Here is an 18,742-nt window from a genome sequence, read left to right as displayed (position 1 = left end):
GTTCCCAGTGAAGCAACAAGAGCCCAGCAACACCTAAACTCAACTCTTCCCCTTCCTCCAGTGGTTTTAATTCAGTAGGGGGGACTGCTCAGTGTGCCATAGCAGGTTATTAGTAGCAGGATTTAAAGCATGTGTCTCTCAGATGGCTACAGATTCTCATGTCTTAGACAGCCTTTCAAAAGTCAGTGTTGGGTGCTGCCAATATGCTAAAAATTGTTAATGCTGATTTTCTCCTACTTCTGCACACACCAGTCTTAGCCAGCTTGGGGTTGGGACCAGCAGGTGTGCCTAAAGACTAGGAATACCTCACCTTTTATAGGCCAAATTCTGTTACATTCTGCTTCCCCTAAAAGAAAAAGCAAGTGGCAGATGCCTTTAGATTTTCAAACACCAAAAGTGTGGTCATTATTAAAACTGAGACAGGAAAGATTTTTCTCAATCTGCCTAAAGCCACAGAGCCAGGACAGTTTTCCAAAATATCTTCCTTCTTTCCCTCCCAGTAATGTGGTTTCATTCCCTAATACTAACACAAATAGAAGGTGCACTACCTTCTCTTCATGGCTTGAGGGGGGGGTCATTAGTTTATTACAGATGTTCCAAATTAACCTTCTACCCCAATACTGCAGCTGTGGTTTTACCCTGTGCAACTTCAGCATGATAATATTTGCTTTCTAAAACCCAGAATGTTTTCCAAAGTAAATTGTCATCTTGATTGCATCATCATGTGTTGGGAAACCTTCATGAGTGTTTATGAAAAGGGCAGGAAATGAGAGGTAAAATTGCCTGTGTTTCAGAAAAGTTTATAGTTCATCTAAATTTCCTGGCCTGAAGGAATTCAGTGACTCTAATTCAGCACTGCAGTAGAATTAATTGCCTTGGATATTCTTTTTAATGTGAATGTAATGCTCAGACAAATACAGCTATGGAGAAACCTTGTAATATTTGGTTCACTTGTGTAACCAGAGTGCCTGTAGGTGCCAGGCATGGGCTGGGGCTGTGCTGCCCCCACCAAGGCTCACCCAGGCTGTGCAGGGGCTGCCAGACTGGCATTTATGCATCACATTCAGCACTCCTGGCTCTCTGCTTCAGGCTGCAAACACTCCCACCTTATTCCTGTGTATCCAGAGGTGCTAGGATAAGGAAAGAGGTAGTGGCTGGTGGTGTGGGGTATGTGCCCTCTTGGGGGTTTGCATGGGATCCTACAGAGGCACCCCAGGACATGGGCAGCAGTGATGCACCCCTCTGACACCACAGCACTGCACTGAGAGCAAAATGCCTTCCCTGCTTCATAGAGCTGACAGCCTGAGTGTCTTGGGAGCAGAGTTAAATATTTACTTGCTATTACACCATCCACAGGTTGCTCTTCTCTGGGGAGTTGTCATCAAGCCTTTAATGCAATATTCAAGCTCATTAACAGCCTGTGAAGACAGACTAAAAGAAAGAGGTCAGAACCCAATATTTGACTGTATGATGTCTGCACCTGAGGAAAAATGCAATAACCAGAAAATATCCACTCTCAGAAACAGTCTGCTTGTTAACAAGAGCCATGCTGATGGCACAAACTGAACATAAATGAATATGTTCTACATTTTAAAGGGCAGACCCCAAAGCAGAATTTTTTAGCCAGAAAGCAAAAGAAAGCCAAGCACTTTATGAAGTCTGATAGAAGCAGCTACTGCTATCAATATAATGCAGTAAAAACTAAACTAGAATGGTAATAGACATGGACAGCTCTATAAAACTTCCAAACTTCCAGAGAGACAAATAGACAATAGCTTACAAGTAAAAGACTACACAAGGGCAAAAGCCTAGCTTAAAGTAAGAAAGAAGGGGCAGAAAAACCCCAAAGAAATTAGAACAAAATACTAAATATGCAAATATCAGTCAACCAAAGTCAAGGATCATGGGTTTGCCCCTAGAGCAAATTTACCTTATGTGGCATCAATTAACTAATTCTTTCAACATGACAAGATCACGGAATTAGGAGGAATTTCAGAGGACTGTCTCTTCTACCCCTACTCTGCAATACAATCATTTTCATAGGAGGTTTTTCACTCTGTTCTGTAATTAAAATCCCATATCCTTCCCATGAAATCCTTCTGTTTCACTGGCCTGACCACATGGCTGGCTGATGCTTATCTTCCTTATGACAGTTTAATCTCATGCTCCTCATGCTGTTCAGAGCCCACACTGGAGCAGGCTGTTCCTGAAGAACTGCAGCCCTGGGAGGGACCCAGCCAGGACTGTGCCTGGGGGAAGAGCCCTGAAATAGAGCAGGGAGACAAAGGGAGGATCACAGGGCAGCTGAGGTGAAAGGATATGAACTGACCACTCACCCAAATTCCACCCCCTGTGCAGCTCAGGGGAGAACCAGCAGAGCCAGGACTGAGGTTGAGCCTGGGAAGAACAAGTGGGAGGGGGCAGAGAAGTTTTGTCTTTTTTTCTCACTATCTTAATCTATTTTTAATTAATGGCAATAAATTGATACAATCCTCCTCAATCAAGACTCTTTTGCCCATGCCAGTAATTGCTAAGCAATCTCTCATCTCTATCTCAGCTCACAAGCCCTTTCATCAAAGCTTCTCCTCCATTCACTGAGAGAGGTGAGTGCTTGGTGGGCCAGACAAGGTCACACCACCACAACTCCTTGCAGCCATCTCTTCAGCATTTAGAGAACATTATGATGCCATTTTATAGAGCACATGTACAGTATCTATCCTCTTCAGTCTTAAATGAGGTATATTTTAACTAAAGGAAGCTTTAGGAATAGAAAACAGAGAGCAATGACAATTATAGATCGCCTAAGCCTTTCCTTGGCATTATTTAGCATAAGTAAAGCTTCTCAGAGAAGAACAGGATAAAACTCTTCAGAAATAAAAGATGAGCTGGAATTTTCTAGAAGCCTAGTTCATAAAATGAGTTTAATTGCAAATAACAATGTTATTAGACCCACTTATAATGCAAAAACTCGAACAGTTTTATGTGACTGGTGTGGTAAGCAGGAAGAGCTTCCCTCTGAAGCAGCACTCCTTTGGGGCTGAGTTCATCATCACATGGCTGGCCTCAGAAATTATTAAGTCTTCTCAGAAGCTTTAGTTTTTGAGTATCAGGCAAGCTAGTGAAACTTTAATCTCCAAAGTACTAAGTATAATTTAGTGATTTTTAAAATACAGATGCAACCCTTTATTTTAATTACTTCTTAGCATCTTAATGTGTACACATTTGTTTATTAATTTATTGTATCATACTGGTCTTCCCTTTTTTGTGTTGGAGTTTCTTATCAGAATCTTAAGGTTACTGGGGTTTTTTAAATTGCACAGTCATAAAAGCCCAGCTTTGAGGGTGGGTCTCCTTGAATTCTCCTGCATCTCACATCCATAGCAGGGAGTCAAGACTCTATTTTATTCTCAGTTCTTTAAACTATTTATACAGTTCAAAGTTTTAATATTTTATATAGTTAAATTTTATAAAATTGTATTTTTATATTTATATCTATGATATATTTATATATACCATTGGTCTGTATCTTGCATGGCCACTCTAAAGAGTGAATAATGTACCTGACCTGAATCTTTACCAATGAGAAGTACACTGGAAGAAATTATTTCACTTATTTTACAAGTTTTACCCTTGGCAATGCAACCTCGGATGACATTTCCCATTTTTGTAATATGACATGGTTGACCAAAGTCCATACTTGTCCAGAGCTTTTTCTTCAAAACTGCTGAAGAAAGTTCCTCCTCATCCTGTACCAATAGGGATGATTCATCCCACTCATATAGCATGCCTTTGGATAATTTTAATTCCAGCTTCCTTTAAATTTAATCTTATTTTTAATTCCATTTTCAACTTTGCCAGGAACATTTTTGAGCTCTATTTTTGTCATCAAAAGAATTTCTGGCTTTACTGGCATTTGCAATTTTAATTTAAGAACTAATTACTAGAAGCTAGAAACCATCATCATTAGTGCATTACAAGATGAACCAGTTTTAAATCCCTGAAAAGAATTAAGTTTTTATGTCATGCCACCTCTAAATTGTAGTAAAGGTCACACAGATGTGAACTCAAATTCACTTTAGACTGATGAAAGAATAAGTTATTTTCTTATCTCCAGATTTTCTGGTGTCTCAGGCTACCCAGGGGTCTGGCCTGTACAAAGATCTATCCCTTAACACCAGGGGAACATGCAAATGGCACCAAAACAGAAGAGTTTATTCCTGATTCTGTTCACCCTTCATGCTATTGTCTATGGGTTTTAATTTTTTACATTATTATATTACTAAATTATTAGTACTGCTGTTATTCAATTCACCATTAAATTAATTTCTCTGTTAAAAGAAGGGTTTGATTCAGCAGGCATGCATTACATTAAAGAAGGAATTCAGGGGCTCTGTCTGTCCTTTTAATTATGTGATAAATGGAATTGTTTCTAAAAATTGTCATTACAAGTTTTGTTTGTAATATATATTTTGACAGAGTTATTGAGCATTATGGAAAAAAATCAGTCACAGTTCAGACCTCTGAAGTAAAGGCCTGTTTATCCACTGAGATGTTCGGGAGCCGTTTGGAGTGGCTCAGCCTCTGTGCCCAGTCCTGCAGGGTTTCTGCTGGAGCCCATCTGCCAGCAGAGCAGGGCTCTGGAGAGCAGCAGGGCACAGGGGGCTGTGCTGTGTGCCTGCCACATCCAGAGCTGCTGCCAGGAAGGAGCAGACTCACATTTGGATTTCAGCTTTAAAACCAGAGATTTATGTAATTTGATGGAAAGAGAACAATTTTGTCATGCTTCTTTGAAGTAATTAGAAACAATTTTGGAGCTAATTTCTGTGCATAGATAGATTTGCAGGACTGATGTTATTTGTGTGTTAAAAATATTATGCCATAGAGCCATAATCCCAAAAATTCTTCTATCTTTGCTTTACTATTCTGGCCTCGGTGGTATTAACAAAGATACTTGCATACCTAAATTCAACTACATAAAAACAACCTCTTGGTATCAGAACCAAAAGATGAATAAACAAAGAGTGGCAAGGGCAGATAATGTTTTAAAGACTATTGCATTTGAATAAATTAGCATATTTTCTTGATTTTCTCTTTTCTCAAGTGACAGAACTTGACCTGCAACTGGATATTAAAAGAAATGTGAGAGAGGAAGCAAGGATGCTATTAAGACCGTGGTGTCCCTGAAGCCCCTCATTCCCAAGAAAACTGATCTTTCCATCAGACCACAAAAATATCATCTCAGAGTTGTTGGGTTTTTTGTTAGTTTGTTTTTTTTTTTTTTTTTTTTTTTTTTTTTTAGGACTGAGATAATAATAGAGCTGGTCATAATTGCATTAAGTCATATGCTTACATTTTTGTTCAAAGAGGATTTTATGAATTTGAATGTAAAAGAAATCCAGGGAAGGGAAAGATGCCTAGGAGCTGCAGACCTAATCTTGGGATTCTTCTGCCCTCTTGTGACCATTGTGAGATGCTTTCTGTAGCTCCGTGCTGTGTAGAATAAACGTGCATCACATTTATTCTCATTCACACCCTCGACCTTTCTCAAAAGCAGCTCTCAGCTCTCACTGTGCCAGCAGGTGGCTGTGCCTGCACAAGCTGAGATCCCCATCCATGCCTGACCTCTCTGCCCAGAGGAAAGCAGAACTCTTTGGCCCTCTAATTTTACTTACAGAGGGAAGAGAGGAGACCCAACCAAAAAAAAACCCAATTCACCATATAAAACAGGTTTCTGATACATTTGTTTTTCTCCAGCTGCTAAATGGAGATTTTACATTATAATAATGAAGATCATTGATTACCTAATGTAACCATAAGTACTGGAGAAAGGTCAAGTAGAAATTATTATGGGAAATTCTGTTGTATTTTTGGATGCATGCTTTATTTTAGGAGAATTGGCAGTTGTGTCCAATCCTTTTTATTATTATGGGGTGGTGGGTTTAGTATTGGCATCTGTGGCTGGGTGTGGGTGGCTGATGAGTCCAGGTACCTCCTTTGTGCTGCTGGTGCTGTTTGTAGTGCACTTGGGCAGAATATCATGGGCTATTTTTACTCTGTCTTTCCAGAAATATGGGGGCATGGAAGAGTTATTGGGTGTGGCATGTGGCAAACTTTGGTTATAGTTGTGAGAGTAGCTCTGAGTGTTGTTTGGGTGCAGACACTGCTGATAACTCGTTGTCTCCTCTGTGTGATTGGGTTTTAGGGGGTAGCTGTGTTCTGCCCATGGGCACCAGGGTGGCTTTTGGTTGCAGGCTTGGAGTTGTTGCTAACTTTTTCTGTCATCTTAGAACTTTTATGGGGGCTATCTTGTGCAGTTTAGGGTAGAGAGGAGTCAAAAAGTAGTTTAGTTTAAAATAGCAGTGTTGGGAGTTTTAGATAATGGTTTTCTTTCTGAAGGGAAAGAACTCCAAGAAGAGGTATAATCTTCAATCTTTGGTTTACAAGACCAAAGTTTCTATAAACTATTAGAGTAGTTTTAGAGGTTAAGTAATTTTCTAAAGCTCCAACAACAGGCATAGGATTAAGAGGATTATGAAGTAAATGAGGGTGGCAAATTGCCTGATGATAATGAATGGGTGTTGTACTGCTTGGCTGCCTGCTCATCTGAGAATGCAGAGATTGGCTGTGAGGGTTTAGCATGGGGTTGTGATGGGGTTGAAAGGTTATTCTACATTGTTTTGAATTCTGCTTGGGGGGGACAAGGAAAGACTCCTACAGAGGTGGCAGGAGCTGTGTCAGGATACACTGCAAGAGCTACAGAGCCACCAAGGCAGAGGCATGGGCTGGCTGCAAGCTGCTGCCACTGCTCCTAACACCATCTCCAGCCTCAAGAGACACATTTTGTGCTGACATGGTACCCAAGATGGAATCAGGTCAGACAAGGGGACTGATTTTAGAAATAACATTATAAGCTCTTGGGCAACGTGGTATTAGTGCATACATTGTGTCCCTTATCACTCCCAACCCTCTGGAAAGGGGGAGATTTAAAGGGCTGCTGAAGACTGTGTAAAGAGCATTAAGTAATGAGGATGGAAGCCCTGGGGTGCAAAGTCAGGGTTAAACATGTGGCCAACAGTCATCCTTTTGAGACATCTGCAGGTACTTGAACAACCGTGTTCCATGTTTTCTCCTCATGTGTGAAATGATTACAAAAATATGAAGAATGTTGATGGAAACAGCAGCATTATTTTCCTGTATTGTCACAGAAGAATTGTGTATTAATTGTGTTTTTTATATTGCATAACTCACTGCAGCTGGGGAGGATTAAGGTCTATATTTTGTCCATGACTTAAGTACAGTTATCAATAATGAGTTTTCTAAATTATAAAAATTATAGCAATTAACATTTTAAATTAATTTCCATAACAAATTGTTATCGTCCCTCTTTGCAACCAAAGAGTACCCGAGGAGCTGATGGCTGCTTCTGCCCATTCTGGCCCCTTCCCTCCTGCCCTGCATCACCCCTGCCCTGCACTGCACCCAGAGGGCACCCTGCGATCAGCTGGATGCTCTGCAGGACTCCTTTAGCACCACCAGGTGTCCCTGCCATGTAAGAAATCACCATCCGAAGCCTAACTTAGAAGCCAAAACACTTTTTTTTCTTTTTTTTTCTTTTTGTTTGTTTGTTTGTTTGTTTTTAATCAACAGGAGTAGTGTTTCCAGAATGGGCAAAAATACGCGCAGCATCCATCCTCCCTGCCTCCCTCACTTTCTCCCTCCATCCCCAAGCACAGAACCAAGATGATTTATGTCCATGAGGGAAGAGGCTTCCCAGCTTTCCAGCAGCACTGTAGTTCACTCACTGCCTCTGCTCTTGTCACACAAATATGAATATGAGAATGTATGTGACATGAGACATTTTGCAAAGCAAAGTAGCCTGGTACTGCTCTGCCCACCTTCAGTGGTGGCTCGGAGTGTGTGTAGAAACTCTGCTGGGAATTCCATGGTTCCTGTACATCTTCTTTGGTCCTCGACCCTGGGAATGAGCATTCAAACCCAGGCACATGGAGTCACTGCAGAGCTCCTTCCAGCCTTGTGGACTGTCTCAGAGTCTCCAGTGGCAAATGTCTGAGGAAGAAATACAATAATAGAGAAATGCAAAATAATCTTTTCTCCTTCATTTCCTCCTTCTCCCAGACTCCACTTCTCAGAAAAGTCCTTCCCATGCCTTCAGAAATGCACTTTCTGTGCCTTATGTTTTTATATTAAAAAACAAGTATTTGAAACTACTATCTTTGACTGACCTGTACAGTGCCACACCACAGGCACCAATGGATTTAATGAAATAACCTATATTCAGTACTGATTGGATCTATTAAGTTTCCTGTTCTCAGCTCTGCTCCTCTTTTCTTCTCCCTGTGGTTGAACAGAGGTATGCATACAGGTCACACAAAAACCTCAAGGCAATGATGAAAATGAAACATCAGAATCTGCCAAGAGTTTCCTCAGCTGGGGCAGCTGCTGCATCCAGCAGCAACTTTCTGGCTGAGGCAGGATTTTTCCTGCCCACCTCCCTCTTCCTGGTGGAACTCTGGGGCTCACAGTTAGAACAGCCACAATCCAATTAATAGGGCAGAATTAATAGGCCTTTTCCATCATGAAGAAAAGACTCATGAATCACTAACATGTCTCTGGTATGGAATATTGTGCCAGTTCTTTCAACTGTTCACTTCTGTATTCCTGATTTCCATATGAATTTATTTATATATGCCTATCTCCAACTCTTTCAAAAACATCGATAAAACTAAATGCTAACACACATCCTGCAAACCAACTGAGATCAATTTTAGAATTTAGAAATAATTTAGCACATCATAAAATACAAAATATAAAAATATAAATATGGGAAATATAAATCTTACTACTATGAAATCATTATCTTATTATGGGAGCTTTCTGCAATGTATACACCAAAGTATTTGCAGTTAAAAAACCTTGGTCCAGAGTTGCTATTAATAGACCCCGATTCAGTATATTTAGAGATGAAAGATGCATTAAATCTCTAAATCTGGCAGTTAAAAATAAATTTACTCATGTGAGGCCTTAAAAGGAAGACAAGTTTTTAATTTAATACTACACAACTGAGGCAGAGACATTTAGTAACAAATCATTATAAAAAGTTTTCTTCTCTGAAATGATCATTTGGAATTCTTTATAATTTTCTGCCTGGGAATTTCATAGTAAAGGGGAGCTGTAGTGCTGTGGAGACTGAGCAGTGCCAACTGGAAGCATCACTTGGTGTTACACTGTTTTTTTTCTTTGACAAACAAATTAATAAGCAAATAGATAAGCACAGCCTGTTGATGCATTTACTGAAACATGGCCATGTTTTCTAAATTTCCACCAGGCACCCCTCCAGTGCTTCAGCACATGATAATCCCCTGGGTGAATTTGATGCCTCATGGTAAGCCAGCACTGCTTCCATGGACTAAACCAGAGTTGCTCTGTTTGCAGCCCTTTACACTGTTCCAAGGGAAGGATGAGTCAAGCAGGTTTAAAAACCAGCTGGAACTCATTTCCCACTGGTAAAGGGCTCACAAACAAGACAGAGAAAAAAGAAAGACATAGGAAGCTTTCATTAATTCCTACTTCTTTAGTATTTAACATATTCCTTCTGTCTTTAGGCTTTTAGAAGGCTTCCAGACCACAATATTCCTTTGGGTGCTGTAATGGCATTTCTGGAGGCCAGAAGGAAGCACCAATGTATAAAACTTTCAGCAAGTGTTTAAAAACACAGACCAGATTCTGTGCCATTTGATAAGAATTTAATTGGAGAAATCAAGGCATTTTTCCACAGAGGAGTAATTTGTAAATAAGAAAATGTCATCTTTATTTCTTTGCACTGATGCATTGCACAAACATTGCCATAACCAAAGTATCTGCAAACAGGCTGATTCCAAGATACCATTGCAGGTTAGTGTTACTTTTTATATGTAGCAAATCCCCAGACAGAGAAAAGCTTAGCAAGGACATTCTTGGAAACAACACTCCTTAAATATTTTAGGCACATCCTCAATGCTCACTTCATAAGGGAATCAGACAGGCAGCAAAATAAAAAATCATTGCAAAAAGAAAATTGGAAAATCAAGGTTTTTTTTTTTTTAATTGAAGTGATTCTTGAGAAAATTTTCAGTCCATAATTCCCCTGTCAGGTACACAGATAGCAAAATGCTCACAACTGCAGGTTCATCACAGAAGAACCATGAAGACACATCAGACAGCAGAAAAAGCCCTCTGCTCATGTCAAAGGGAGCACAGATGTTGAAGAGTCCTGGGCTGAGCAGTCCTGTGTGTAATCTTTCAATTTTAGTTAAATTTTGAGTCACAGTGATTTGGACATACGGGAACAAAACTTTCTCTAAATCACAAACAGAGACCTCAGTGAAACTCAGAGATCCATCAAAGACAAATGCAAAATTAATTAGGAGCTGGGTTTACAATAGATTATTATTATTGTTGTTGTTATTGTTATTGTTATTGTTATTACTTTAAATCATATAAAAAGATTTTGCAAGGGCCATCTGCCAAATGAAGGTTTCCACTGTAGGAGCTCAGCAACAACAGAAGCCAAGAGATTCTATGTGAGAGAGACACATTGTTAATGGCACAGCTGCAGGAAACATCTCTGACCAAGCTGGCATCCTTTTAGTTACTCCTAGTCCCATCAAGAAATAGGAAACTGTAATGTTCATGCAATTACTTGTTTTGTGTTGCTGTGGCTAAGGGAAAAGAAAAAATTTCTGATTAAATTTTTAAACTCAGGGAAAACAGAGGTGATTTGGGACATAAACTGAGCTGTGGTCTTGATTAATAAGGAAATGGTAATGCTTCCTTCATCGAGTAGATGGCAGCAGTGCCATTTGCTGCATAAATACTCTCCTGTAGCCTGTGCTTTTGTAATAGGTGGACAGAGAAGAATGGGAGTCCTATTCTGGAACAGACAGCTAGAGGCAAAGGAAAGAAAGAAAGCAAATAAGTGCAGCTCCTCTAGCAAATTCAGTTCAATGAACTCATAATATTGCATTTAGTATACAAACAAATATCCATGGAAAAAAACTCCACATTTTTTCTTCCAAATAGGACTTAATTATATTCTGTGCATGAAGAGAATGAATTCTGCCTCAGGTCTGTCAAAAACATTCTGACCATTATGAATCTCTCCAGAGCCAAGGGGAGCACACACAGTGCATAGGGGAGGCAATTACAAGGCTGCCTGCACGTGTGTGATACTCTGCCTAGAACAGGGGTGAGAACATGGCTGGCAACCTTCAGTCTGTGCACAGGGCTCTGTGTGCTTGTGTGGCACAATGAGAGTTAGTTACTGGATATTCAGCCAGGTTTGAGAGTTTGCCCTGCCTTCCTTTCTCCAAAGGTTGTCCCTGCTGTCTATGTGTGAATGCTTTTTCCTATTTTAACAGCCAGGAAATAAGAAGCCTTCAGGGGTTGGAGCCTGATTGCTGCCTTCCTCTGAATTTGGACAAGGGAAGCTGCAGCTCCTGTCCCCAGCTGTCAGCCCTGCCACACACAGCAGAGGGGAGGAGATGGTAGCCAAGCACTCAGAACAGCCAAATAACAACTGGGAGGACCTGCCTGTATTAATCTGGCACAAAGCAGTGACGCCTTTGGTTGTTTAACAAGTTTGAATATCATGGTTTATACCACACTTTGATGTCCATGTGTTTTTATATGGACATCAAATCTTACACAGGTTGATATGACTGCCAGAGGTCCGCAGGAACAGAGCAGACACAGCTGCACCTACAGGTACAGCATCAGCCAGTGTGGGCTCGTGGAGAGACAGTGGCTGGGCTGGGTGAACACCACCAGTATATCCACTGGGAATGGGAAGGACTCTCTCCATGAACAGGGGCACGAGGCAAAATGAGGCACAATGCACTCCGCATTTGCTACCTTTTATTTTTTTTTTCTAGCAAAGAATGACTAATGTAGTTAATCAGGATTGCCCTGAGGTCTGGAAATGGCATTTTTCTACTTTTTCCCCATGAAAGTTTTCCATACTTTTTCTTTTTATTTATTTCTTTTTAAAATTTTTAAGAGCTAAATCTACCAAATGGTTAGCATATGGACAGTCCAGTCATTCCAAAGGGTACAAGCAGATCATTTGTTCATAAATATATAAGAGGATTCCCATAATTTCTTTCATAATACTTTCCTTGATTTTTTTCTTCCAATGTTTGTAATGGAAATGGGGAAGTACTGACCATTGCTTAATTTAAATCTAACAAAAAGGTTCTATCACAACCATTCAGCACCCACTGATGCTGGGCTGCTGTTTAAGGCTGACCTTAGCTGACCACAGCAGAGGGATAATCTGAGGATATCAATGATTTGGAGGTCTGCACTGTCACACAGAAGGAGGGAAGATTTTGCAGAAATCTATGTTTTCAGCCATTGTTTTACCACATATCAGCATAATCAATGTTATCAGTTTATGTAAGCTTATCCTGGCTCACACACAAGGAAAGCAGTTGCCTCAGGACTGACATGGGACACCTTCTCTGAGCTGGCCAGAATTCTTTCCTAATTCTAAAAGTTTTTGCTGTTGATGAGGCATAGCAGTGACAACAGCAACCATTTAAGACTGACCAATACCTTCTGGTAATTATTCATTAATTGACTTCTGGACTGCATGGTGATTGCTAAGTCGTGGAATTTTGAGTGATCTAAGCAAGATAATGAAATTCAAAAAGGGAAAGACTCATACCTTCCCTGTTGCTTACAAATTCAGATCACTCTGAATTCAGATCAGAAATTGCAAAAGACAGAGCTTCTCATTACCTCTTTCCCAGAATTTCAATTTCTTTTTAAAAACGTTACTGCATCATTTGTTTTATTTAATCTCAATAGAAAATACAGCAGCAATGCATGACATGCTTACAAACTGTAGCCATGCATTTGGTAGGGCATGATGAGGTGAAATTTATGCTGAAAGGATATCTACCATATTTACAGAACAGCCTGAACACCACAGGCATTACTATGAGCTAAAAGAAAACAGAGGAGTACATAGAAAGCTGCACAATGAGTTTCAGGTGAGGGATGCTGAGAACCAATGGGTGCAGCAAAAGAGGTTTCAGGCAGGGAGGGGTGGAGAGTTTGGTTTCTGGAGGGACCTAATTTGGTGTTCTACTTGACACTCAGAAATGCAAACTGTTGGAAAATTTGCTACATCTTCAAGTTCCTTACAGTCCACATAACATTCACATAAAAGACACATCCCTGTGTGTCTGCCTGGAACATTACAGCACTTTGCTACCAGCCACCTCTAAATGATCATGTCAAATTTAGGTGAGGAAGACACTCATGTTCCTGTTAAAATCTACCCTTCCTCCCTTCTCCCACACATTCTTTACACATTTGTATTTACTTCCCTCTGCATTAAACCATACTATTTAAGTACTATTTGCAGTACTCAGAGATTTGAAACACAATGATAGTAAATTATTTAGCAAACAATTAGAGGAAGGAGTGCAAACAAAACCACTAATTTCCAAAAGTATCTTTAACCGCTTGGAGCAGGCTCAGAACCCCAAGCAAATATTGAGATAATTAATTGCTGTCAACCTGTCACTGACATGAAAAGAACCTTCAGTCAATCATGCAAACGTGTCCCTCATACTTCAGGAGGTGTGAGCACAGCTACCTGCTGTTTCTGCCAAGGTCACACTGACTTCACAACACTCCTCCCATGGTGCAGAAGTTCAAATCTATTCTGGTAGTTCCTTTAGAATTTCCAAGCCTTTGTTCAGCAATCACTATCAATGAATGAAACGCTTGCTTTATATCTCCAGTGAGTACTTCAAACATAACCTTTGAATAACCTCCAATAATTGGATGACAGATGATGTACATATGAGTTTGGATGTAAAAATTGTTCTAACAAAATCCAGACAAGCACAGAGATGTGAAATTCATGATCAAAAAGGCAAAACAAGGCACCTTTCCAGAACACGGCTGTTCCCATTCTTTGTTTTGCAGGAAAGATTTTGGCTTATAGGACTTAGAAGTGCTTTATCACTTGATAGCAACATATTCATGACTTCAATAACTACTTAAAGTATTAAATATAGCTGCAAATTGCTCGTGTTGTGGATCTTTGGGATCCTTAACATCCTGTGAGGTGTGCTTTCCCCCAGCCCTTTTAAGCAATAGCCACTAGTGGAGGATGTGATGGCTGCCTCCACCTTATCCTGGATTTTGGGGGCAGATGGCAACATGGTGGCCAAGGGCTGTCTGGAATGGTGTCCCAGACGTCTTGCTGGTATGCAAATGTGACCATAAGTCACTCATCTTCCCCTATAAATAGCAGACAGCCCAGGGCCCGTGGAGCTCTCCTGCACGGCAGCGGGCGGCGCGCCAGGATCTCTCCTTGAGCAGGGACACCTCTCAAGGTTACTCCTCCAGGCTGAGAGATCCTGTCCCAAACAGATCCTCACTGAGTGGTTACTGCATGATAAACTTTGGCTTCTTAGCTAAAGGATTCACTGTGCATGTATCATCCTTTCAATCTAAACTATTGACCAAGTCTAGGAGTGGAGCCAGCTGTGCCCAGACTGCTCTCTGAGAAGGGCTTCAGAAAGCAGGACAGTCTATTCTGAACCCCATGGTTCAGTGGGAGGGTCTTCCTGACAGTTTTGTCTGACCCTTTCCCCTATGCAGTAGCAAATCCAGTATACCTTGCCAAGAAATCCTGTTAAATCATTGTCACATTTACCATTGAACATTAACTCACAACTTTCTATTGATACAGTATGTGGTGGCTTCTTTCTTGTGAATGAAGGGCATCACACCAAGACATAAAGCATATCAGTCTGTCTGTCCATCCATCCATCCATCCATCCATCCATCCATCCATCCATATGAGAAAAATAAAACAGAAGGAATGTTGCTGGAGGTATGCCAATACCTCCACCAAGAGAGCACTCTCCAGGAGGAGTGCAATTCTGAACACCCTTCTTCATTTTGGTACACCCTCATAAACCTCACAGGAGGCAGAAAGTACCCATACTTTTTTCCCCCATTACTATCAGTTTTGCTAACTTAATATTATAAATCCTCTTCAGTTCTTTTGCTGAGCATTGTTGAAGATTACATATTTGTACTTAACCATTGTTGCTCTTGAATACAATGTAAGTGTGCTTTAGTGCTTTTCTGTGAGATTTCATTGCTCTGACTTCTTAGTGAAGGAAAGCAGCTTTATTGAGATGGAGCAGGACAGTTTGTCTTCTGGTACAGGACTGTACAGAAATCCTGGCACAGTTATTTGCACGTGGAGTGCTTCATGTATTAATGCTAAATAAAGGCAGGCACAGAGTGCCTCACTACCTTTCTGAAGGATAGCATGTCTGTGTGGGGGCTACATTAATCCTGTGACCCACAAAGGGAGAGTGCAAGGATTAGGTTTCCAAAGAAATTAGGCACCCCAAACCTATTTTAATGCATTACTTCAGCTGCTTTTATCACATGAAATCTTCAACCTCCAATGCTCAGGCACTGCCAAGCATCCCGATGGCCAGCTCTGTAGATTCAGACTCCTTGTCCCTGAGCAGCAAATTTCCATCTCTGACAGAAGGAATTAAAGAAAAAAAAGAAAAGGGAGAAGAAAAGGGAAAAAAAGGGAAAAAACCATTAAAGTGTCTAAGTTTAAATAGCTCAGAGATATTTCAAAGGGCTCTGAAATAATCCTGTATTTGCCAGCCCTGGAGGAGCAGGCACTTGGAAGCAGAGTTTGGCCTCTCCTCACTGCCAGCCCATCAGGCTGGGAAGAGTCAGCAGCACATCTGTGGGTCCTGTGGATCAGTTTCTCAGTCCTCTGAAAATGGGCTGTCCTTTGAAAGTTAGCTTAATCTTTTGTTTGCTCAGGACTCCTGTATTGCTCTGCATGGCAGGCCAGCCCTGGGAGTGCAGCTTTGGAGTCTCACTTGTGCTCTGTTTGCATATTCTTGTGAGTCTTTCTTGAATGCTTTGCACTTGCATCCTCAGAGTCTGGAGGCCACCCAAAAGGAACCAGCATTGAACCTAAACTCATTCTAGTCTCTGGAGCTGATGCTGCATTCTGGGAGCTAGCTCATGCCATGGGCAATGAATGGTGATTTTATGGCCCGGAGCAGATTTACTGCAAGATCCCTTTCTCAGGGTGAGAAACAGCCTTTGGCTTTTGGCTTTAAACAAGTGGACACAGCTTTTCAGCATCTGGATGCTTCTAACATCAAGTGTGGTAAGGGCTCTCTAGAGACAGTTTTCACTGTCCATTAACTTTTGCAGTGTGTCAGCTTTCCAGTGTAGTTGGAGAAGTCACTATGGAGCTCAGGGTGTTAGGACAAAACACACCAATAAGACGATAAAATTCTCTGGACTAGCAAATGTGAGCCAGAAATCTTGGTTGACTCTTCTCTAGTAAAGTAATCCTGCATGTTTACAGCTCACAAGAATTAAAACCAATTCCCTGAAAGAAGTGCATTTTGCCCAGAGCCAAGCTGGAGCTCCCTGTCGCTGGACCAGCAGAGGCAGCAGCTGGGACAGATGGAAAGTCATGCTATGAGTGCAATGCTGATCCATGAGAAATGATTTTGCACATTCTGCAGCATAGTCAAGGGGTTTTGCAACTTTTTAGAAGACTAGAGAAAAGATCAAGAATAAAACTTGAGTTGAGGTTTGAGGCTGCCCATGACTAGTACAGTGAGGTGATCTTTTTGTTTCTTATCCTTTGAAGAAGGAAGAAGGCTGTTCTCACTGTAGGACCAGGCTGTAGACTTGGGGCCTTGGCACAGACCTCTAGCAGATAAAGTGGGGTATTGCCTAAACATTGTCTTGGTTTAAGACAATTCAAGTGGGCAGACACTCCAAAATGAATTACATCCCTTTTTAGTTTTAACCCTTCCCTTTCCATCTACAAATGCAAGTAGATAAAAGTGAAAAAGTAGCTGTTTAGTAAAATAAATAAAAATAATAACAACAAGAAACATAACATTAAATAGTAAGTGGACCCAAGGTTGCTGCATCATAGGGGCAATGCCCCTTCCTTCTCTCCAGCAGTGGCAGCTTCACTGACAGAGGCAGCTGAAAGATTCCAGCAGTGGGGAAGCTCTGGAGCCAGAGAACTCAGCAAACCTGCAGAGTCCATTTCTGTGCCTCCTGCTGGCTGGCTGGAGCTGGCTGGTGCCAGCAGTGCAGTTTCTGAGCCATCCACTGGTGTTGCCACAAGTGGTGTCCCCAGGCACTGGAACCAGCCCCTCCCAGCCCATGGCTCTGGCTGGGCACCGTGGCTGTACACAGGTGCTGTGAAATTTTCCTTGAAGCAGTTTAGCACTGCAAAATGCAGCTTCTTGCAAGCAGGCAAGGAGCTCAGAGGGAACAAAAGCAACCTTCTGCCTTGCTCTGTCCCAGCTTCCCCTCAAGAAAGAAAGGGAAAGGGGAAGAGAATTCTGCCTGCGAGAGCCTGACCTCAAAAGGACCTGGCTCGCTGACCTCTGTTGCAGACAACTTTTATAAAAAATCCTTTCCTTAGGGTTTTTCCTCCTGAGAAGCTGAGAGGCCTCAGAAACAAAATGTAAACAATGATTATCTGCTGCTGTGGAATGCAACAGGTGCATCTGTGATTGGACTCATAGAGTTGTTTGTAATTAATGGCCAATCACAGTCAGCTGGCTCGGACTGCCTATCCGAGACACAAGCCTTTGTTATCATTCTTTTGTATTCTTAGCTAGCCTTCTGATGAAACCTTTGCTTCTATTCTTTTAGTATAGTTTTAATGTAATATATATAATAAAATAACAAATCAAGCCTTCTGAAACATGGAGTCAGATCCTCATCTCTTCCCTCAACCTGAGACCCCTGTGAACACCATCACAGACCTCTGTGGTTCTGTGTCCAGCTGACAGCTTTAGAGAGGCAGTCATATTTTTGGGCACAGGTAGATATGGAATACAATAATGCTTTGGGTTGCCCAGGACAGTGTTGTATTTTCTGGTGCTCTAGTAGAAAGATGAAAAGGAGTTATATCCAGATTACTGTTCAGTAAGACCCCATTCCTCATATGTGCTCTTAAGTGACTTTTCAATTCACTAAGAAAATTGCTGCAGTTGGATGAGCCCTCAAAAATTGTCTTTGTCTCTTTTTTCACTGTCCAGAGAAGTGGAGAATTTTAAAACAAGCAGAACTCAGGAAGTATTTAAAGTAGAACACTACTCTCCAAAACTGCACATGCATCATTATGCACTTTCAAGTGACCACTTCCCACTCTTGTGCACAAAATTCAACATTCATTTGTGTTTAGGTCTAGTACTTAAACTGCATTTCCATTGTCATTGAAGAGAAATGATTTTGTAAAGGCACTGAAATCTCTGCACCTGCTTTTTCTTCCTTCCTTGAACAAGCCAGAATGGTATAGGGAACACCAGTGTACTCTAAGTTCAATCTGTGCTAAGATGTCCATCTTTCTCAAAGGAGAAGATAGATTGCTCTAATATGCAAGGTTTTGTAATAACAAAATGTCTCACCTAAAATTGTAGCTTAGCTGCTAGATTAGGCAGAAAGAATTATTCCCATGTAGATTCTAACGTTGTATTTTAATAAATGTTTTAAATAAAGGGAAGGCTACTTCCCATGCAGTTTTGCTTTGTTCTAATGAAATATTTACCATGCTGTAATTGCAGTCCATCCCTCAGGCAGAAGAATACTGCCAGCCATGTAATAAATATTCTACTATGCCTAAACTAGGCTT

Source organism: Ammospiza caudacuta, chromosome 6 (assembly GCF_027887145.1).
Source record: "Ammospiza caudacuta isolate bAmmCau1 chromosome 6, bAmmCau1.pri, whole genome shotgun sequence".
NCBI classification, from domain to species: domain Eukaryota; kingdom Metazoa; phylum Chordata; class Aves; order Passeriformes; family Passerellidae; genus Ammospiza; species Ammospiza caudacuta.
This window is presented reverse-complemented; position numbering follows the sequence as displayed.